Below are 24,590 nucleotides of genomic sequence, written 5' to 3'. Positions count from 1 at the left end.
ATAAATATACTATATATTTTTTTTTACTATTACATATGAGATAATTTTTCTGTACAGTGTTATTAGTGTACAGTCTTATTTCTGTACGTCTATTTCTATGATTATAAATTTATCTTTTTAATAAAGATTGTAGAACTTGTAAATTGTATCAGATTTTACAAATTTGTAAGAATACAGAAATTCATAAAATATAATTCCATATAAATATTGATTTATTGCATTTACATGCACTTCCCAAGTCTTCTGGTAATCATTCATAACCCGGTGATATTATATCTAGAATGGCTTGGAAACAGTCTGCTAATTATTAGATCGTATAGTGATATATCAATGTGATGAGAATCATGAATTATGGATTGTGCGAATGTAATACATACGAAGTACTGGGATGTATAATTTTTAGATTGAACTGTATGTATGTTATAACAGAATTTCTTTTAACCAGTGAAGCATGTTGCATTGTAAATATGTATTTCCAATAGATAGTTATAGGTTTAATACATTCTTCATTTTTTATAAAGATCACTTTCTTCTGCAAAAATTTAATTGCAAATACAATATTTAGGCTGTAGCACTTATAAAAAGTACAAAATTCTACTTCAAATTAATTAAAAAAAAAAAAGATTTACTATCTGTGTACAATTTCAAAAATTAGATTTCTGAAAGCTTTTTATTTTTTTTAATTTTATTTCTAATTTATTAAAAAAATGTTTTGATATATGTATTGAGAAAAAATTGATTTAAATTGATGAAAAACAATGAATCGATAAATCAAGAATATTCTTCACAAATATGTTATTATTTTTATAGAATGTAATTTCAAAAAAGCAAGTTTTTATTGTAGTATAAAAGAACGTTTGTGAACCGTTCTACAAACAGGTACCGCTGGTACAATAATTACTCCGCTACTCGATTGCGTATTACCTGTGGTGACCATGATAAAAGGAGAAACTGGTTTGAAGACCACGTATGCGATAGAGCCGTTAACGATAAATCGAAATGTGTGGATTCAGAGGTAAGAGACACAGTTCGCTGTCTATATGTATCTCACGTGCACATATATACGCATATGTGTATATGGTATATCGATGTCATTCTTCTCATGGTAACTATCTTGCTTTGTTCCGTATCATTCGCATTTACATATCCCTATTTCACTCTTTCAAATCGGCTTAATTAAGCGTTTAAGAAATGAAACTTGCTTTGTTATCTTTATCTTCTTTGTCATTCTTCTTTAAAATGCATATTGTTATAGCCCAATTGTGCTGTTAACTCTTAATTTATTCTTTGAAAAAATGAGATTTAACAAAAATTGTATATCTGCGATAATAATGTGATTCTGTCTTTTTGTAATAATTTTGATCACATAAATCAATTCTTGAATTAAAAAAAAATATATTTTAATGAAAGAATTAACTAACTAACTAAGCACTCGCATAGAACTATTATATGAGGTGACCAGGAATGAGAGAGAGCATAAAGTACTATATTCGACCGTAATCACAATCACATAAAGTATGATGCATCTGATAATTCACATAAAATTATGCATGAATGCACTGATCAATAATTATATTAATGTAGTAATAATAATTAAAAGCTATTTTATCTCATCGCATTCCTGTCCTGTACATACATTTATGTCCATAAACATTTATGGAGTTTCTCTATGTGCAATTTTCAAATGATATTTTAATTACAAAATTAATTAAAAAAATAAATAAATAAAAAAAAGATGTCAAATATAAGTGCACTCTTTGAACAGAAAGTTGTACGAAATTAAAAAACGACACGCACAAGTGGTACTATCTGTCATAGAAAAAAAATCTAACTAGTATCTTTTTTGTATAGTATCTCATTTACATAAAAAATTTCGATAAATATCGATAATTAAGCAATCCCATAAAAATTGCTTAACTTTATACTCAATACAATCCAGATGATGTACGTTCTCGAATTTCTACTCAAGAATAATTCTATTTTATCATAACAGGTTTTTTCAATTTTTATAAAACATAATTAAAATATGGAGTAAAAAATGCTCATATATTTCCTTAAAAATTAACACAATGTCATGGCTTATTTCAAGCTTTAATTAAATTAACTTTGAATTAATATAATTAACATCTCGAAATAAGCCATGATATTGTGTTAATTTTTAATTAAAAAATATTTAATATAAAAAGTTTGGCGCTGCTAGAGCAAATATATTATATTCATAAACATATTTATATTGTATTAAGGTTTTCTTTCAAAATTCACTGCTAGAACTAAAAATCTAAAGTTTACATTACGTGCATTATACATTTTTAATACTGCATTGAATTTTGGAAACATAACCTAAGATAGCAATGTTAAATTTTTAAGTTAAAAATATTTTTAAATCTTAGATAAAAGATTATAATTGAGCATCAGTTGTTGTGATACCAAATTTTTTACATAAATGATAATTTTATTTTTTTTAATAAAAAATATATTTGAATTTTATTTTTTAATTTGATGGAATAGTTTTTATTCGAGAAGCGCGCCTATACTTGACAATCTATTTTTGCCTTTTTTTTAAAAAGGTAATTTTGTAATTACAAATATGCATTTTTTTACTTATCATTTTTTATAATGCAATGCATTTCGGAATTGAATAATGTACTTGTGTCCTTTATATATTGAAAGTACGAACGTTTTAATTCCTAATTTGTTCAGAAAATGTTTATGAAAAAATTAAAAAAGTTAAGGAATTATTAGGAATATATATTTATTACTACGTTATAAAAAGTTGACGTTGTAAAAAGGAGAAGAACGCAGGTGAACAAGAAAGATATGTGGGAATTAACGAGTAGTAGTGTAAGTGTAAAACGAATTCGACCATGCGATCAGTGGATGAGCGAGAGGACCAAGAGGGAGTGGTCATCCCGCTAAAGCTTCGTGCTGACCTATTCCTTTCTGTGCCTCCACAGTACATTATGGTTCCTTGGCAAGGTTCTTTGCTTTAGTTTCCGTGGTCCTCATAGATTGGTTTGTTTGTTTCTTCAAAACTAAAACACGCTATCGCTTTTTCATAGAAAAACCATGAAAATTCATGGTGCGAATGAACGTTTCGCGCTCGAGATTGTGGCCAGTCGGTCTTAGCAGTGGTGTCGACAATAGTGTTTCTTAATGCCGTTGGTATCTATATGTGTATGTGTGAATAGGAGTGTGGCAGAACATCGAGATTGTAAAGAGGAACGGTGAGGGCACCGGAAAGCGGAGGGGGGACTTGTGTCGTTATGGCACAATGGGACCACTACTGCAACGCTGTAAGTATTCCAAGCTTACGGACTGATCTCTTCTTGCTCTTTCTCTCTTTCTCCCTTTCGTTCTTTCTTCTTCTCCCTTTTCCTCCTATTCGTATTTTCGTAGCATTTATATCTCTCGCGCTTTCATTCTTGCGAAATTTTCGTTACGCTCTCAAAGCAAGGAGAGCTTTGCAAGACTGGGCTTTGCTCAGCCAGTGACGATGCAGCGCTTACAGGGTATTTGTAGGATTAAGAATTTTCATAGGACAAGGCGCTAGACCAAAATACGATGGAACGAAGATTTTGGGAATCTAAAGGTCGCTGTGTCGACACGGAGTATATCCCATTTTGCAGACACAGCACAATTTCAGCGTTACATTCAAGTGATAACGTCAATAAATTTTGGGATACCAGTTTACAGCTGACAGATTTATTACGCTACCGGCAAAGTATATAACGCGAACGAAAATGCATTGCAAAATCCTTGCAAAAATAATGCGGCACGCAAAATTGTACGTATAATAGATATATGAGTTACATTTCCGTTGTATTGCATGAATAATCACGCAGTCCAATCAAATCACAAGTGCAACCGTTGACAGATGATGAATTCTAGCATTTTTAATTGCAAAATCTTAAAAGAATCGTCTAATATAAAATTAAATCCTGCACAATAGTTAAAATAGTCACGAAATTCTGAAAATTTCGTATAAATATCTTTGTATTTATTTTTACTCCAAAAGCAACGATTGCGTGATAACGATATAAATTATAAAAATCGGATATACTCGATCCAGTACTGGATTTACAGTATTGGGGCGCTGCCGTGAACTTAGGGGAATCTAGAAAGACGGACCAACCGGTTAGCGACTTTGGCGGCCGCCATCTTCCCCTCTCATCCGTCTCTTTCGCCTCGCGTGAGAACCTGCTCGCTATATGCCCACCTTCCTACTCTCCGAGACTACTTCTTCACGTGAGTCCCGCTTATGAGATTTTTTTTTTTTCTTTTCGTCTTTCCCTGGACGCGGCGCGTTGAGAGGGGACGGCCTACTCCTAGCCGAAAATACTTCTCCTCTTCGTTGGCCGTGCATTGGACGTGCCATGACGACGAGGTGGGGTCATGGGTCTCGCCATCGTTCCTCGATGCTATGGAATGGGTTGTCGTCCCTTTTCTTTTTCTTTATGACACTCTCCTGCACGATATTTATTCTGGTTTTCACATATATTTCGTTGTTTCTTGAGCATTAATTTCCTATTGTCCTTCTGTACGTAAATCGTTGTCCGCTAAAAGTTACCAGATTTACATGGTGGGCAATGTTTCAGTATAAATGGCCTATAAGCTTGCAGGATTATTCATGATCTTTCAAGTTGACGTAAATAATTTAACTTACGAACTAAAGTGTTTAACGGGGTTTACTGGGCGAAAAAGAAGATGTGTGCGATTTTTACACTTTTCCATCATACTATACATTCTATCTACATTAATAACACGTGTCGCCGGTTTTAATATTTTGTTTTAATACATTCCTCTCTCGAGTAATGAAATATTCATTACAGAATTTCGTCCACCGTAACTGGTTCGTACGCGCAAACTAATATACTGGACACGAATAAAGTTGCACAAGACGACTTGCGTAAAATTATCACGAATTTTTAACGTGAAATAAATTTTATTTTCTACTACATTTTTTATTAATTTGTTGTTATTTTTTCTTTTTTTTTTGCATCTTCTCTGAAGAAATTCATTTGTTACAATTGTGTCATGTTTGTCGCAATTATATACTGGATTACAACAATATAATGGATTAAGAGGCAAATCATGGGACGCATAAATCAGTATCGATGACGAAAGACTCTGGATGTCTAGTCTAGCTAAAGGTTTTCTAGGTTGCACGCTGTATATATTATCACGATTTAAAACACAGACATTTGCGTAAGAATTCTCTGAAACCGGTGGAACAGGAACGAGCACATTGAATATCGTGATAAAAATTTTATAAAATGATAACCTTGCGAACCACATTAGTATTTATTAGAAGCGCTCTCATGTTTTAATCGAGTGATTTATGAGATATTTATAAAATTAAGAAAAAAATCAGTTGGATATTTATAAAGATAGTTGTAATATAGCGCCACATTCTTGTTAAAATTGCCGCGTCACCTATTTATTTACGAAGAATTAGCACAACTCTAATTAAGGAACTTCTTAAACATATATTTCAAGTATTAATCTATCAATGCTGCATATTATACTATGATAATAAAATCCTTATTAAAATCTGCCACTTACATTAGATTTATCTCGAACGAATTTTAAAAGAATATAATTTGATCAGGGAAGATTCTCCTATTGAGATTGTTTCTTATCATTCAGCAATCGCACGCGGAAGTACGCGCAAGAATGGCGAACGGGGTGCAAATGACAACCACCGACCGCTGTGAACGTGCCCTAAGGCTGCGCGCTCGCGCGCTCGCGCGCGCGCCTCCACTTTTCTACAGTGGAAGGCATGGAAAGGACGGCGTGACGAGACTGCAAAGTAAAAGGAACCAGGCATAGAGTCACCCGCGCAAGAGGGTGACATGCTGCCGAGCCGGTTACGGGCTGCGTCGGTCGAGGTCTGACCGACCGCCGCGCCGAGGCAGGTGAACATAACCCACCGCTAACAGAAATCCGACACACCGTTCCGCGTCGCACGATTGCTATAGACGGCAGTTGCATTGCCTGTATACCGTACGCTCATACACGCTTATGCGCTTATACGGCATAAGTACATGTGTGTCATTCGCCTGTAATGCCAATGCACCGTCTTGCAACTGATATCCATCTTTCTGTTCTTTTTTTTCGAATTTTACTACTTTATCTATGAATAACTGCAGGTAATAATTAGACATGAATAATCATCACGCATTATTATTAAACGGAGGAAGGAAATATTTTGAAGAATTAAGCGTGAAAATACATAAAATTTTGCTATGGTCTCTGGTATGGGTTTATGTGTTTCACCATAGGGAAAGATAAATAAGAAAAAAAAAGTAAGTAAAAGTATTAAATTATGAAAATTGATGTTATGTGAGCAAATTTAATATTTGATTTGAGGGAAAGTGTCATAAAAATTATTATTTAAACATAAATAGGTTTTTTGAATGTAGTAAAAGACCGATACTGACAACGGTATTGCCACGATGCAGAACTCGCTCTGTGATATATGAATCTTCGTGGAGCTACATGGTAACAAATATTGACTAGAACTGCTATAAAATATTACCATGTGTCAAGCTGTAGTAATAAATGGTTGTTGGTTTGTTAATATTGTAAAATTGTTTTTCGCTTTACACCATCTGCTTAATTATTTACAATAGATTTTTTGAAACTTGTTAAATTAAAATGTTACATGATTATTCATAATATAATCGTAACATACATTTTTGTTTTCGACTGAGCGTCGCGAATATTCGAAATGCTATAATACCTTATGTATAAGATGTATATAAGTAAAGTCTTATCTTTTCCACTTATAGAATGAAAGGGAAGGGGGAATCACATATTTAGAAATTACGTACTGGAGTATTCACGTCGGAGATGGCGCGCACATGTGGGAACGGTGGATACACGCGTACCGATTTCATAACGAGGATTACTTCATTCTCCTTCGTCCTTCAAAGAGAGTCACTGATTCTTCTAAGATTCTCATGATGCATAATTTAAAACGTTAACATTCATACTGTATAACATAAATCTGTACGAGCAAACAATCTGGAATAATTTGGATATATTCTCAATTTATCAACCAACTAACTACAACGCATATTTTATGTCAGGCATTGTTATGAAAAATGTTGTGGTAGAAATAACACGAAAAATTGGTAGTCTTGTCTGTGAAACTGATGCATTCGCTAAACTAGACTACATACTACTATACAGTGAAACGTGTACATATTGTTTATACATATACATATAGGTTTGTGCATTTTTTAGATTTGTGTTTACTTTTATTTGAAAATATATTTTTTTGTATATATGTATATAGTTTAATTATTACAATAATTTTATGTCAATATATATCTGAACAAATGCATGGTATTTAATTTGATAAAAATGTCACAAAATATAACAACGAAAATAGGCAAATGGTGATCATATTAGAGAAATGAGGGGGAGTGAAATGAAACTAATGCAGATATAAATCAACATTACTCTGCATTAGAGTTGCTCTGCCGTAGGCACCTACTAGAGTTTACCACGGAGGTAAACTGTGGCCACAGGTAGATATATTCCACATTACGTGTACATGCACACGTACACATAGTGAACGTTACAAATTCCATGTACATTTACACGTTTTGCACGTGTATTAGATCCATGCAAGGGAGTATAACCCCTAACTTCCAAGTTACTTACCTACTTGCCACTTAGATTCCCGACTAGTGCCTACCAGACTCTACCAGTAATTCACTGTCAAGCTTACAATGTTAGATTCAAACACAAATCCCCCTTGTAAAGAATTCTTTATGATCGTCAATTATACTGCTACGATATTAATCAACATTTCTTTTTATTTCAGAGAAATGGTAAATGAAAGATAAATCATGCCAAATAGATTTAATATGCAATAATATGAAAATATATGAGAGTCTTTAGAATATGAAGCTAAATGGAAAACTATATACACAATGGAACTATATACACAAAAGGTATATAAAAAATGTGTTTGTCAAATTTCTTAAGAATGGAAGGACTCTCTTATGTATATTACTAATATCGAGGATGCGTACATCTTCTGCTAATCATCTAATCTGCATCCACTGCGATTAACATAATCTGTATTCCGAATATTTATTTGGAATTAGCCGTGGCTTGCTCGTAACTCATGCGGGAATTAGTTAAGCTCAAGGATTTGGGGCTTACCAATCTCCCACCCTCTTTCATGCTCACTTCCACCATCATTTGCGATATCACGCAACCCTTTTCTCCTTTCGTCCTTTCATCTTTACATAAACCATCATTGTTTATCATAAATTGTTCAAGGAAATATTAAAAGTTATATAAATCTTCTTCTTGAACTTAAAAAATATGTAATGTACAAATTCATTAAATTAATTTTCGTTTAATTTTTTAAAATATATTTATTATGCTGTCGATGATAATAAGTACTTTACTTGCTAATATCGATTAAAGATAATTGATAAAAAAGAATTAATAAAACTAAATAAATTTTGTAATATTTTCGTAAAATGTAAAACATTAAATTTTTAGTGCAGCTTATTTACTTGAAAATATGTTATTCAATGAAAAACAGAGTAAGCAATGTACTTAGAGCATATTGCTAAGAATTAATATGTTTACATATAGCTTTCGCTAAGTACTGAGATCTTTATAAGGCACACCGCGATAGAACATGTAAATTGCTGATGATAGATTTCCATCAATTATGGTAGTAACATCGTATTGTTTAACCGCCTGACAGGCAACATTGATTGATCACTACCGCGGCTATGTAACTGCCTCCTTGGGTCTTCTTGCAGTTTGAAACCTTACATTCCTTAATTAAAGATGCATTATTAGTAAACTGTGCATATCGGAGTACACATACAACTACCACTAACATATTCGCGCAGCATAGGACACGTTACTTAGCGTGACGTATTGCGTTCTCTCTCACCTAGAATTACAAATTCCTTAGTGCTTAATCTTTTACAATACAAGTAAATGTCGCAAGCGATGTCAGTTTTGTAAAAGGTGTGTGAGAATAAATTTTTATTTCGATAAATTTTTAATGTAGCAGCAGAAAATATTACTTTGATTCGTGAGATTATAAGAATATTTGGGAAATTTTTTATAATTTTTTTTCTTATGATATCAATAATTATTAATCGAATTTCTCGCGATCTTAGAAGCTATTTATGGAGATAGCTCTAGGAAGTATGAGGTCTTTTCCCTTTTGCTTCTGAAACGGAATCCTCGTTGCCGCGAATCTATTTCGGCATAAAACAGACTCGTTCATCAGTTAACTCGTTAAAGACAAACACTTGGTATCCGAACAGCCCATTCTAGAAGTAGCTGTCAGGATGCCAACCGTTAATAAATATGCTGTCGCCGTCAGTGAGAACAGATCCGAAATCACCTTTTGCCAGACAATGAAGAGCATTTATCGAAAGAGTTCACATTTATCTTTTTTAATAATGTTTACAGATAGGTAATTGTACGTTTAATTGCTTTATACTTCTATGCGTCGGGGTTTTGCCTATTCGCGATTACATCTTAACGTTAACGTATCACAGACTATCTGCAGATACAAATTCAACTTGTTCCTTTATATTTATGTACATGAAATCATATATACTTTATAGACAATAACTTTCAGTTACCGATACTTGGTCAACCTACAAAGTATCCATGGGAAAAGGCGCCACGCTTCATTTTTATTGCCTCTTTACTTTCTATATCAAGAATTTCGCTTCTTTTCCGATGTTATTTATAGATATTATATTTTTTTATTATTTCGAGAAATAAATTTAGACACATGATAATCTAAATGACAAATGAAAGAATAAATAAAGATTTTTTTTTAATTGAGTTTAAAAAAAGTTATTTACAAAAATAATTTTCTTGTGCATATTCTTATAGTTTTTTATTTAATCTAGCAGAAAATTTTTAATAACTTTATTCACTTGCGCTAATCTATACATACCGAAATTTATTTTGGTTTACTTTTAATCTTATTTTAGTCTTAGAAATCTTCAACTTTAATTTACTAGAAAACTAACAGTAAAATCATTCATGTTTGTACAACGCATATCGGTATGTATAAATAGTTAAAGATATAATTATATAATATATGAATATCTTTTATTTTGTCTAAATTATTTTTAAAATTATGTAAGGTAAAAATTATACATTTTAAACATACTTTTTTTAAATATATATATTGGTATTTGTTAGCATAATATAGCAATTTATATACAGTATTAAGTTCTTCAACATTGAATATTTTTACAGATATTAGCTAAAAATAAATTTTATGAATTTTACGAAAAGGAAGTAATTGCATGATAAAACCATTGCACTAAAATTGTCTAAAAATAAGTTTAGTATCAATGGTAGTTCTCGTGAAAACTTGCATTATAATAGTGTAATTGCGAGACGTTGCGCTGTGTCGTCGCGAGTATATTTCCATAACTTTGCATACATGTTTTAATAATTCATCTCCGTTTGCCTAGATAACTGCTGAGGAGAGCATACTGCGGATTTATTAATAAGATATACTAGTTTAATATTAGGTCTAAATTAACTTAACATTACACATACAATTGTATCTATATTAAAATAAGAAAGTTGACAAAACGCGAAAATTTTATACCAACATATGCCATATGCATATTGAAATTTCAACGTGTGATGTAAAGAATAAGTACAATAAATACAAGATTTGCAAAAATCTTGATTATATGATTTATGTAATAAAATCAATCACAGAAAGACAAAGACTAGTTCAAATCGTTCATGTTCCATGATATTATATACCAATTCTTGGAATAATGTGAGAACAAAAATGAAAGAATGAGAAATCTAACAAGGATAATAGCCAAAAATGTAGCCTGAAAAAGCGTATCTACAAAGGAAAAAAGGAAGAGAGAGGAGGTCGAAAGTAGTTTAGAGAATCGTACTGACGATGGAACGACGATACGAACGACGTAGTAGCGTTATTATGGCATTCATATAATAATGGGCATGATGAACGAGTTTTTAGCTTATTCTTGGCAGCGGCTTTGCGAGGTTAGACCGGGTATCGAACAGAGAGAAGAGGTTGGGATAGTGTCCGGGGATGCGACGAGGGGTTGCATTCGTACAAGCAACAATATTAACGACGGGGTGGCGTGGGTTGTTGGCTCAACTGCATGGACCCGTAAGATCGGTGGAGAAGTCGGGCGAGGTTGCCTATGCCGCTAAACTCGCGGTTGTCGGTATATATACATCCCATGCACGAATCAGGCTCGAACGACCAAGGCAAATATTTGGAGCCTCGCCACTAAAAACTCAGAACGAGCCAACGGACGAGTTGATTTGTTTCCCTACAACGCCGCTTTCTTCGCTTTCTTTTTTTGACTATCCGCCGCTACCTTCTTCCGTTGACCCCTCTTTCCCCTTCAAGATGCTTACATAGCTGAGAATATTCGAGCATCTATCTGAAAATGACTCCTATAATTCAAGTTAAGTATACGCGCGCCCTCATTTACTGTTTATCGATTGTAAACCTTTTTCATCGCGAAGTCCTGCTTCGCTATTACATATTCATGCCTCCGCGTTCTTATTCTTTATGACTATTTTAAATGTGCGGTTTACTTCGGGAAACGTGCACATGTAATTTTATTATGTTTAATTATGTTTAGCATACAGGATGAGACTTTCAACTTTATAACCTGGATTATCTCGCTGTTATTACTAACAGATATTTCGAACAAAAACTTTAGGAAGAAACTATAATATGTATAACATAGTTTTTAAATTTATTAAAATAATTCAATTTTTTATTTAATTTATTATTCAGTGTATTGTTTAATTATTTAATTACATCGTTGATGTATCCATAAATTTTTTTATTTTTATTGTTTTCTTTATTATCAGCGTCCTTAATTATTATATAGCTATATTATTTTATTATTTTTATTATATTCGAAGACAATCAACGTAATTGATTTATGATAAAGATGCATTTTTTTTTATCGGTCTTTCTCATTTTAAGGTCTTTCTCATTCACTTCTATGAACATATTCAACCCTTATGCTCAGAGTTTTTCTAATCCCGTTTTTCTAACCCTGAGATCGGGTACGTATTCTCGTCGGTGCTGAGCAAGCAGCTTTCTTTTATTCCATGCGGTATAGGCATATGCTTTATGGAATGCAAATCTCGTCTACCTCGGCCATTTTCTTTTCACTTCTTACGGTATCCTCAGTATCGCGTTAGACATTGGAACAACATTCTTCTTTGTTTTGTCGTTGTATCTCGATACATCAGTTTATTTATACGAAGCAATATCGAACAAGTTCATTTCACGATAATTGCAAGAAATAGAATAGTAAAAACTGCGACAAGCTTATCCGCTATACATGCAGATGTTTTAAGATTTATTTTATGCGAAGATATTGATAAATGATGTCTATTTAGCAGATAGACTTTTTACGTGAGATAAACCGAGTTGACTTGTTTAAATTAAAATTTATCACAGCAATGCAATAAAAAAATTTATCAATGAAAGTTATAAATATGTTTTTATTTTCTTCTTTTTTTTTAACACGTAAAACTTAATAGGCTGTGGATGGTAATTATTGCAACGTTGGAATCATTAAAAGTCTACGAGCGATATCTCTTTGTTTTTATTCTATGTGAAATTAATTAGTTAATTAAGCATCGCGAGAGATGGCGTCCTTCCAATTAAATCCGTTCACTCTGTCTACGAGTGCGCAGACGCGACATCCGAGAGAGCGTCTCATGTTATACCGAAAACAACCGTGGCACATCTCACTCTCTCTTAATTCATTTCTCTTCCTCTCTGTTTTTCGCATTTTCATCTACTTCGTTTAGCTCTCGCCTCTCTTCACGTGTTACTATGGCACTCACCTGTCTCCTTTACTTGATATTTTTCTTCTCTACCATATGCTGCATATCACGTCCCGAATTTTATATTAACCATAAAACAGGAATTCTTTTAACTATCTTTTATATTGCTGTTAATATTTTGATACCAATATGTATAACGTAAAATGTAATATATATTTTCATTAAGAACATTTATTATTTTAAAGAAATAATATTTATAACGTTTCATACTCGATAGATTTTATTATTGATGAATTGATCTACGCATGTTAGAATTTAAAAAAATGTTTTTAATGATGTAACAAATAATTCATTTTTCTATCTTAATATAGATTTCATGTTTATGTTATAATTTTCGTTTCTTGTTTCATTTATTTTACTAGAGCAATCTCTTGATTCGTGTATACATTAATATTTATATTCGATTCATTGGCCAAAATGACGAATGTGTATTAATTATCTCTTTTAAAGTGTATTTACGCGTAAGTCTTCATTATGATGCTTGCTTCTGACATTCTTAATTACCGTTTAACACTTTCTCTGAAAAAAAAAAACCTTTTCAACAATGAAGAATTATACATCATGGCGCTGATTTTATACAGCAAACGCAATGAATGTATCATTGTTAGAAAATCTTCCGTGCCAAGTGTACCTAATGATTCCGAAATAGCGCGAAGAATTTGATATCTGCCAGTCGAACGGATTGTGAGCCAATAAGACTTGATTGTTGAATGAAACATATTCGAATTTACGATGAAACAGTGTGTAAATTTGAGCGTGAAGAAACAATATGTTGGTCGGTGGACAAGAAGAGAATGAAGAGTCCGTACGCGAGGCGGGAGAGAGTGACGGTAGAGGGGCGTGAGGGATGGCAGGGAGGAGGGAGGGGAGGGCGCGGATCGGTGGAGCGATTTGTCCCGTCTGTTAATTAGTGAAAAAACGGACTATGAATCTCGAGCGATCGTATATTACCGCGAGCGTAATGGATGGGATTACAGCTGCTGTGTTAAATTAAACTGGCCGCCGGCCGCGGGTACGATACAGTACGTTATGTGGATATAGGTGCACACACCGAGCCGTGACACAGGGGGTTCTCTTCCTCCGTGTATATGTATTATCCATGTATAGCAAGTACAGTTACCTATGGTGCTTCCACTCATTCTCTCCCTCCCCCTTCCCCTCCCCCTCCCCCTCACCCCTCTCTCACTCTCTCTCTTTCTCTCTGCGCTGACTCGTTGAATACGAGTGTCCTTCTCTCTACAAAACGTGGTACATTACACATAATCGTGTCCAGCAACATGTCGGCCGTGACTCTTTTCGCAGTTTAAACAACGCGGCGAACATAACTGTGAAACGCGGGTGGACAAGTGTAGCACAATTTCCCGCGAATCATAACTCTACATTTCAATTAAGTTTCGATAAACGTATCAGGTAGGCATTTTCAAAAGAGGCAAAGTTTTGCCTTAAGTGAATATACTGTTATGTACTTCAAAGCATTCATTCATTCTTTCAAGGGTTTATAAATTGTTTATTGTCTTACGTTCTTTCTGGGTTTGATCAAGAGTGCTTCTGAATAAATCTGATTTATGTCCCATAATTGCAGCACATGCGTATCGGCCGTTATTCACCCCTATGAGGTGAAAGATGTGGATGGAAAATGGCGATAAAACAAGTCGAATGAATGGTTGTGACAATCTTTCGCATAATTATTGCGCAATAGGAGGGTTGAAACGCTATTGTTTTGACTATCTTACGTGATTTATGTAATCCATTCTTAATTAATTAATTTGTTAATAATATCCACTGTTTTATATCAGAGAGATACCTATCTTTCTTTCTCCTCTCCTTTCTCTCTCTTTTTATCTCTTATGTATTTACACATAACATAAAATACAGGAATAAGAAAATCGCTAGTATTTCAGATTATCAAGAATAGTGGTTAACAGGTCAATTTCTTATCACACTAATACAATTAGGAGATAACGGCGACTTCAGACGGAAGGACAAATCCTTTTTATCTATATGGAAAAACTAAGGATTTTCTTCCTTTTTCAAAGTATGTGTGGATGCACATATAAGTATCTTTGTGCTTACATATGTGTGCGAAGAAGAAGGGCGCTCGGGAAAGGGAACCTGGGAAAAGAAGAGAGAGCCCACAGAGGCAAGGAGAGATAGATTACTCCGCCATTCTTGCAATTTCCCTGTCGTATCGAGGCTCGTAAATTCCCGGTGAAATATGCGAAGGGGCGCCTGGTGCGGGCAGCACGCTGCTGCTCTGCCCTGCTCTCCACTCACCCACACACTCGTCCACCCTCCGCCACCGCCCTTTACTCCCTCGATAGGGGCTGCTGTAGCAAGGGGTTTGTCTCTGCCGAGGCATGGTCGGCGCTTCAACGTATCGCGGCGGGGTGCGAAATACCCGGAATTAGCCTTATCTGTCCCATCACCTCCGCGAATTCCCGAAGTTTCGGTCGGTTCGTAAAGAAACTAAGTCGCATCACTGAGAAAAGCATATAAAATCGATGCAAAGCCGGCAAATTTGAAGAAAATCTCTGCTTAACTTTTTTTCGCCAATCTATTTGTGTACTCTACCTAAGCACTTACTTTAAAGTTTTTTTATATAACAACAGAATATATATATATAAGAATCATTTAAACTGATATATAAATATCTGATCTGTACTTCTTAGATATTTCTTTGAAATATTATTTAAATACTCAATATTAAGTCTATTATATATAATATATTATGTGATTTTACATTAACTTTGCTATCCTTTAGAAATTTTTATACGTTTGAAGAAAGTATTGTATATTGATCTTTTAAAATACTAATTTTGCGTGTCCTTTTCGATAGTATTTACTTGATACGCTATAATATCTACTTAAATTGGAGGAACACTAATTTAGTTTGCTCTCAAATGCGAAAGAGAGAGAGAGAGAGAGAGAGAGAGAGAGAGAGAGAGAGAGGTGTTAAGATGAAGAGAAAAGTCTGCGGTAGATAAGAGAATAGGAATAGTAACTACGAGTAAGAGATAGAAATAGTAAAGGCACTCTCTTATATCGGTAAAAAAGGAAGAAGAATAAGAAGCTTATTTCACCGTAGGCTGCAATTCTCTCTCTCTCTCTCTCTCTCTCTCTCTCTCTCTCTCTCTTTCTCGACCCCTATATTTAATTTCACTACTTTGAGGAGTCGGTGGATGGTATAAGTGGTGGAAACGAGAAGAGGAGAAGAGAAGGAATCGTCGTTTAATCTAACCGCGTGCGATCCTATCTCCCTGAAATTTATCATTCGATAAATTGCATCCCCCACGTAATACATCGAGAACTTCCTAACCCTTATTCCATCAATACTTTAGAAGTTCCGTTTATTATTAGCTGCACAATGTCTTTTATAAATGAAATAATAAGATTTTTTGTTTAAAAAAAAATGATGATAAATATAATAATTAAAAAAAAATAGTTATAATTTTATATAAAATGAGAAAAAGAATTTATAAATGTACTTTGATAAATACAAAATCCGTTTATATCATTAGTTTTTCGTATTCACAATTTTTAAACTTTATCGTGATTAACGAGGTAGATTCGTTAAATTTTTACAGATGTGAACATTTTACAAAATATATACATATATCACGGCGTTATAAATTTGATTCCGTCTCATTGATTAAAATAAATACAAATGAAATATTAGTATGATATGTTACTTTGCATCTTCAATTGTTGGCTTCAACGCTCGAGGAATATATAATCACGCGACATCTTGAAGATCACACGCTGTTTTGTGGATGGGCAACAGAATAATTGCTGGTTTATGAATCGTATTCTCCGCTCCCTTTCGCGCCGTTTCTACTGGCAGCTACAGTTATTTCCGTGTAATTCTCACACCCTGCTTTGCTCTTAACTTAATGTTGTTTCCCTCACTCCATTAAAAGCCACGCCACTCGGCTCGTTTCACTTCCCACACTGCGGTTGTGGCCTTGCGGTCGCACTTGACTATACCCTTCTCACTCTTTCGAGTGTACAGACAGTCGCGTTCCATTACCTTCTTGGCCGACCAATTCTTACCTGTTCTTACACTACCATTAAAAGAATTTAGAATTGATTTGTATTTTTCATACAAAAACTTATCTATCAGAAGCTTTAATTATATATGTGTATAAAAGTTGAAAAAATTAATAAATTTTGTGTATATATTTATATAAAACGATATTATTTATATAAAAGATATTTTCATTTTTGTTAAAAATGCATATTATAATGTAACAGTAATTTTTCTCTTACATGATGTATAATTATTTTAATAATTGAGGAGATGGACGGAATAAAAGCACAATTCTATAGTACTTAGGCCCTTGTTCCGGCTATTAACTTTTTCATGTAATATTGATCGTAATAGAGAAGTATTGTAGCATGTCTTAAAGACATTACATAAATTCATTTGGTATTGTATCCATTTGTGTATAATAAAAAAGTTATGGCAAGTTAATTTAATTTTGATTAATATCAAGATTTTGTAATTATTAGGCCTTTTCCGCTCATTCCCTCAATTATAAAACTATTACGTTTGTAAAAGATTTATCGGTTTATCGGCTCGTTTGTTCATTCAGCATGAGTTAAAATCGATTATTAATGCATGCTTCAATCACTCAGCACGTTTCACGAATTTCCTAACCTGTCGACGCGAAACAGAGAGGCAATCTGAATTCTCCCAGATCTAGTTTAGAAGTGATGACAGTTATGGATTTCGCCATCGTAACGCCGTGCCAGCCGATGATGTCGTTTGTCATCCCCTCTTCGCCGCATGTTTGATTCCCCTATGAACGTTAGTGATAGCAACCCTCAAAAGCGAATCACTGACGTAAACATGGATGAGAATAGAAGCAATTAAAATTATAACTTCTTGCCCATGTATTTAAAAATTTTAAGCTTTAATAAAACACGTACAAAGATTATAAGAATTATATTTTAAATTTAATTAATTGGCTAGTTAATTGTTTTGTGATTACAAGGTATGCATAGGCTGATTATTACGTACAGTTTTGATAGTACATATAGTTTTTGAGACGATATTGATATAGCATATTTTTTCTTTATATTTACCGCTTGATTAATATTGAAAATTTTGTTTAAATTGATTCATTTGAAATATATATATATATATTGAATTTTTAATTGTTATTTAAGTATTTATTCGTGATTTGAACCTCTGAATTAATGTTCTATAATGCTTTTTAAGAAACCTATCACAAAACGTCACATATGTTTGGATCCTTTTGACTAAAAAAAGCCTCGTAAATCAATGTCACTATGAAGAAAACAGCACTAGCATAAAAATGCTATTAATTCTTTTCTAAAAGAATTTACTCGCCCGTAAAAAGTCTATAAAAAAGAAAAAGTAAAAATGAAAATTATGCGACGTTTACATATCTTTGAACAGTAGGGTCGCACCCTATGGACTATTGTTGAATAAACTTTCTACAGTAAAGCCATAATTTAATCGTGATCCAAAAGGCGCGCTCATTGAAATACATCTGCATCTGAGTAGTTAAATATTTACGAATGCAAATTACAATTTTCTATACAAATTTCTAATATTCTTATTTTATTAACTCTGAAATTGTAGAGATAAAAAATAAATTAATTAATGCAATTTTTAATGAGAAAATCTAAATCGGATTTTATCATAACTTCAATTATACGCGTATAAATACATAGATACTCACAAACGATCCTGAACGAATAGTTAAAAAATCCAAGAGAAGCCATGCATAAATGTAGGAATGTTGCATTTCGAGTTTTACGCATTGCAATGCAGTGCGAAATGCAGCTATACTACGAAAATGTAGACAGAAATTTACGATTGTGCGCGTATGGTCGTTGTTTTCATGGTTTAAACATAAACTCTGTTCAGAAGTTGCAATTTCCTGAACAAGCGATAATCACTCGCATATAAAACAGAACGCTTTATATTTAAAAAAAATTTATTCGTGCAGTATATTGTTCTTCTTATCTATTTTTATGTTAATTTTCATATTAATATATGATAATTAATATTTTCTGATAATTAATGTATAAATATGAAATTAAATTTGGTAACTAAAATTTCGCATTTTTTTATTGGAGTAATTATAAATTTTGAATGAGAGATGCAGATCTACATGAGATGCGGCATGCTTAATTAAGATTTTCATCGTTTAACTCTGCAATTAAATAGGGAATGATAATAAAACGAGTAATACATCCATTGATGACACATTGGAAGCTTCCAAAGTCGCTCTTCACAAGCCCCACCTTACGATCTCCAATCCCTCAGCTCTAGCCCATCCCCCTTTTATCCCCGTCACAAAATCCTGTCGCAGGCAGGGTAGAGCAGATCCCTAGAAACGTACGGTCCACCATAGTAAATCAGGCAGTCGCAGGCGGTCCTTCTGATCTATCCATAGCAGAGGTGCTACGAGACGCATCAAAGTTAGCCCGTCCCACTCTCTCCATCTTGAAAGTAGTGAAATAACTCCTCTAAGTAACTCTATCTAGCTCGTAGAATCGCTTATGGCTCATAAACGCCTCGTAACTTAACGTGGTGGCACGCGCCCCTCGAGAAATACTGCCGTACAGTTTCCGTCCATGGTGCGAGAAGAGATGACTTCGTCTCTTGAAGTGGCGCGAAAGTGAATTACTCTGATTGAAGACAACGCGGCTGCAGACAATCCTCGTCTCTTAGCTAATTATACGCTACTATGGAGAGTTTCCTTGTCAGATGGAAAAACTGCAGGTAATTTATCAGTCATCATTTTTATTCTTATTTTTGTAAATTATCATTTATACGACGAAACCTGGATTGATAATAATGTAAATTTTCTTCTGTAAATCGTGCTCGTATAGCGTAGCATAAACAGGTTTGTATATCCTGTAAATGTTTGCAATATAAAAACGTTAATCAGTTTTGTCAATAATAAGTTGAAGTTATATCTCGAGTAATAATATCAGCAAACAGTAAAAGTAAACAGTAAATAGCGGAAAAGCTATATACCGTTTATAAAACTGGTTTCAAGTCAACTACCACTTGTGCAGGTGAAATCTTTTAAAAGTAAATATTCGGCTTAACGGCGGCGCACGACATAAATGGAAAATATCGGTTTTCTAAAGGGGCTGAATAGCGAATCATAACTTCAGATCCTGATAACGGCTCGTGGGTTTCAAACATAATTTACGAAGTCAATTTACAACGGATTAATTAAAAACATTGATAATACCCCGACTTTAATTAATCACGCCTGGAGAGCGCGAGCGGCGGTAACGAACGACACTGAAATTAATTAAAATTAATGAAGCATAAACGGAAGTAGCGATAACATGACGAATCGGTGCGACTATCGGTGGTACCCCCGTCGGCGTTAGCGTCGCGTTGCGTTGCGTCGCGTCGCGTCGCGTCGCTTTGCGTCGCGTCGCGTCGAGGCGCGCACACACGGGGCGTTATCCAAAACTAAATCTCCCGCTATTGACAAAACACTACGGCGTCTCTCGTCTGGCGCAGGCCGACCTGGCCGACGCGACGCGTGCTAAACAAACGTCCAATTTTCCTGCTGCGCTGCCGTCGGTTGCAATTTAAACTAAAACGAAAATGCATTATTCCCTGGCAGTGCAGCGCGTCCCGGGGTTAAATCGGTGAAAATAGTGAAACAGCGCACCTACATTTACGCATACCGTTACGCGGGATCCGCGGGATATGTACGCGTAGAGACGATACGCGTCCTGAGTTTACATCGTTGATGTATGTTCTCGGCGGCGATCGATCTCTCTCACACGAACTGCTAATTGTGCGGCGTCATAACTCTCCGCGTGTGTCTCATCCCCTGTCTGTACCCCCCCCCCTTCTGCTTCCCACCACCGCCGTACGCCCCAGCTCACTCATCTCTGCTCTGTACAAGCGCGTTAGAAATACGCGCTTGTGCACGTTTGCCGGCAGTGACGGACGAGTATGTACTATTGCGCGCTGAGTTTACCGGCGCGAGGTGTTTCAAACTCTCCACTTTTCTATCAGATAATCCTCACCAGCGGCTCTTATTTTTAATTTACGCACACATTTGAATTATTTGATCTTGCTTCAGTATTTCTTTTATACATTCTCAAACAGTACAATTAATTTTTTTCTATTTATTATATACACAATGAAATCTATTAGACTATAAATTAACTGCACCGTTCTCTCTGATATTATCAATATACTCTGATCAATACTGTTCTGTTTATGAATATAATAAGATTTGATAATTTTACGTATGAAAATGTCATACATCCAGGATGCATTGCGAACAATATTAAGTAGAAAAGGATCTATTCTACAATCTGAATAATTCAGTTTGATTACCTTGTTCGCGTATGAAGAGAGTGATGAAGGGTGTATGAAAGCACGTGGGTACATTATAGCGATGTTGTTTACTGGCGGATAGTCCGCTAGTCTTTCGGGCCATTGCCGATTAGCGGCCGGCCCATTTCACTTCATCATGTACGAGCTAGCAATGGAATCCGTTGCACGATACGAACGGATGTTTCGCGAATTGCGGTTGTTTAATTGTTCGTCTATACATATATCGAGCTTCCAGATTTACTCGTTAATAAATATTTATATAGAAATTATTTATATAGAATTATTTATATAAAAATTAATGCATAGATTTTTATTAAAATTAATATAGTTTCTATCAATTTATATTAAACAGATAGAAGACAATTTCTTTGAATAAATCTTTTTTTCTATTGATATACATAAATGTGTATCATTATTAATATTCGCATTTTATCCCCATTTTATAACATCGATAAGAACAGTGAATGAAGACATTGCGCCTTGAAGAGCAGCATAGAGAGAATTGCTGTAGTAGCGCTAATGTCACCCCAGCGTTGAGATAAGAAGCTCAGACAACCCTCCCACTCCCTTCTGCTTTTCTTCCACCCCACGCTGAGGCACATGGTGTGAGTTATGAGGCCGATTTTTATTATTCGCGTTCCTCCACCACCTCCTTCTTCTCCGTCTTACAGCCACCCACCTCGCTTTTTCCTATCTGCGAGTGCTCATAGGCGCCGGCTGCGCAACCGGCGGAAACTTTCTCGGCGACAAGGAAGGGGTGGGGCCGGGCATCACAGCAAAGTTGCGTTATAAGAAAAACGCGCGAAAAATCGAAAGAAAAGCAATTTCTTTTTGCAGCTGGCAAACCGTATCGTGATAAATTATTTGTTCGCTAGCAAAAGTGTTTGTCGGAGTTCATTTCAGAAATAAATATACTCTACGCACAAAAATATTGTAGTATAATTTTTTAAATTACTAACATTTGTGCAAAAAATATACAGTGCTACCATCTATCTTCATATAAATGCTGAATGGTTTTTTTTATCATTTAAAGTGTATTCTGTATTTAAAATTTATTAAAACGGTAATTATTGGAATTTTCATTTCAAATTACATACCTATTGCATGTATGGATCCCATTTTTGGGTATCCGCGAAGTTAACACATTATAAGTAATATGAAAGAAATGACATTGCAGTAGCATTTTTTTTAAATAATTCTACGATTTTTTATAAAAATAAAAGAATATTGAACGTTTTATACTAAAAACCCATAATTAAAAAAATTGCAGCCGGAATTCTGTTTAAAAATAATTATGGAGTATAAGTCTCTGCTAGTACGAACAAAAAATGTTACTATAATTACAGTGAATTATCATGAAATAAACCATATAGCATTTGTATAGTACAAATTATATTAAATAAAAAAGTCTTAGTAAACATAAATCGAAAGTCCAATCTTTCTGAGATATAAATAATTTTGTATACTTTTTTATTTAGTATGATTTATATACTATCTACCATATATAAATGCTAAATGCTTTTTGATCACCCTGTATATACATATATAATATGCGTACATATAATATCTTAATACAATTGTTTCTTAAAAACGTTGATTAAATTATTAAAGACGTGTGTGTATATATATATATATATTTTTTTTTTTCGCGTAATCTTTAAAGAAATATAATTTTTGTATTTATTGAAAAGTAACATAAAAATATTTTCATAACAGCATTTTTATTTTTATTTTATTTGTACTTTATTTTTATGATCCGTTTATGCACATAAAATATTCAATATAAATTTAGCAATAGCATTTAGTAATAAATCATCAGATTATATCTATACGATTATACATATATTGATAATATAAGCCTTCATAGCAGCGTTGCTCGCAGTTTTATGTTCAGTTTTTTTCCGAATTTTATATTTCTTTTATCTATATTTGTTTGTCATTCACTGTCATTAATAAGGACATAATGATATTGATTATAAAGTGAAAGTGCTTCGTAAGAATTACAATGCTCGCTGACATTAACGTACATATGAAGATTAAGCGTGAATTTATTAAAAACACATATAATTACTATGAACCAATTAGTAGACGAGATTCGTTTCATAGCATTGATTTTTTTGGAGACATAAAAAAGGAAAATAATATATCTCAAACATTAATATCAATAATATTCATTTTAATAATATTCGTATTGTTTCTTTTAATTATGATTATTTGAAATATGTGCGCGCAATATAAAGTATGATTATTCGAGTATTATATTTTATAAATACATCCAATACTTATTTGAAAAACTTCCAAAAACTTATGGAACTTTTCAATTTTCATGAAATTAAACCGGATTTCTAACTAACAAATCGTAACATTAAGTGACGTATTGAATTTTCTTTTATATCTGTCGCTAGTAGAAAAGAATTGCAAAGACTATCGATGATCTTCTACTGGAGGGATAGCCAGAGTGAGTCCGTTCGTTTTCGTAGCCCGACGGACCACATTCTTCCAGGTGACTTTAGGCATTGTTCCTTCTGGATCTCCCTCTAGTCCCTCTCTCCTTTCTTCGGTCCCCTTTAGGTTTCATGTCTTCCTATTGCTTGGCGTCCTGCTAACCGAGGACCGCTTATAACAAGCTGAACGTTGGAGTTTTTTGCTACGACGCCTTTTTTTTCTTCTTCGCCTTTTTCTGTCCGGTATCTCCGATACAGACAAAAAACGTCACCCGCCGCGGCCGATTTATAGCCCCATCAATGACCGACTGTTGTCCATGTCCACTTATGACTATGTACTTGCTCGACCTTGGAGAGACCAATGGTCACGAAACAATCTTATCAAATTTAAACAAGATTTTTTTTATTAAATTTTAAAATTATTATTTATATTAATCAATAAGATTTAAGAAATAAATGTAATCAATAAAAAAAAAATAATATAAATACACTCTTCAAGAATCGGACATTTCATATTGAATAGCGTAAAAATATTTTGTCACATATATATAACATTGATTTTTTTTACGTTGGTTTTCTGCCTCTTACACATGTTTACAAGCGAAAAAAAATTAAAACTGAATGGTTTTACAGTTTAAGTTGTGGTGTGTTTCCGTCTTAAATCTTGAGAAGAGACCTTTCCTGAAGAATGTCCTTTTCAGAACATTTTTTTGCCTTTTAATTCTAGGACTTATTGGTCCTTAAATAACAACTTTTTTGTGCTACATTTTATAACTATGTAATAAATCCTGAAATACCGTCTCTTTTTACTGTTCTTGCGCTGCGGCTTAATACGCATCTTCAAAAGATCTATTTTCTGTATTCAGAAATGATTCAAAATTAAGTTACAAATATTTTTATCAAAA

General features: G+C 33.8%; 1 protein-coding gene across 7 annotated transcripts in view; it reads left to right on the top strand.

The window, feature by feature from the left end:
• Antp (homeotic protein antennapedia) overlaps window positions 1-24,590 on the top strand; it is a 219,082-nt gene that overhangs the window by 56,553 nt on the left and 137,939 nt on the right. The window contains exon 1 of one of the 7 annotated variants that reach the window (XM_087403012.1): window positions 2,818-3,293. The exons of 4 other annotated variants lie outside the window; for them this stretch is intronic. The gene's annotated coding sequence lies outside the window, so the exon portion shown is untranslated. Of the gene's footprint in view, window positions 1-2,817; window positions 3,294-19,235; window positions 19,646-24,590 lie in introns of those variants that run through there. 2 more of the 7 variants (XM_087403013.1, XM_011058045.2) reach the window with 2 other exon arrangements.

Source organism: Acromyrmex echinatior, chromosome 2 (assembly GCF_024713525.1).
Source record: "Acromyrmex echinatior isolate Ae372 chromosome 2, ASM2471352v2, whole genome shotgun sequence".
NCBI classification, from domain to species: Eukaryota; Metazoa; Arthropoda; class Insecta; order Hymenoptera; family Formicidae; genus Acromyrmex; species Acromyrmex echinatior.
Note: the sequence above shows the minus strand (reverse complement) of the source record. Positions and strands in the feature narration are given on the sequence as shown.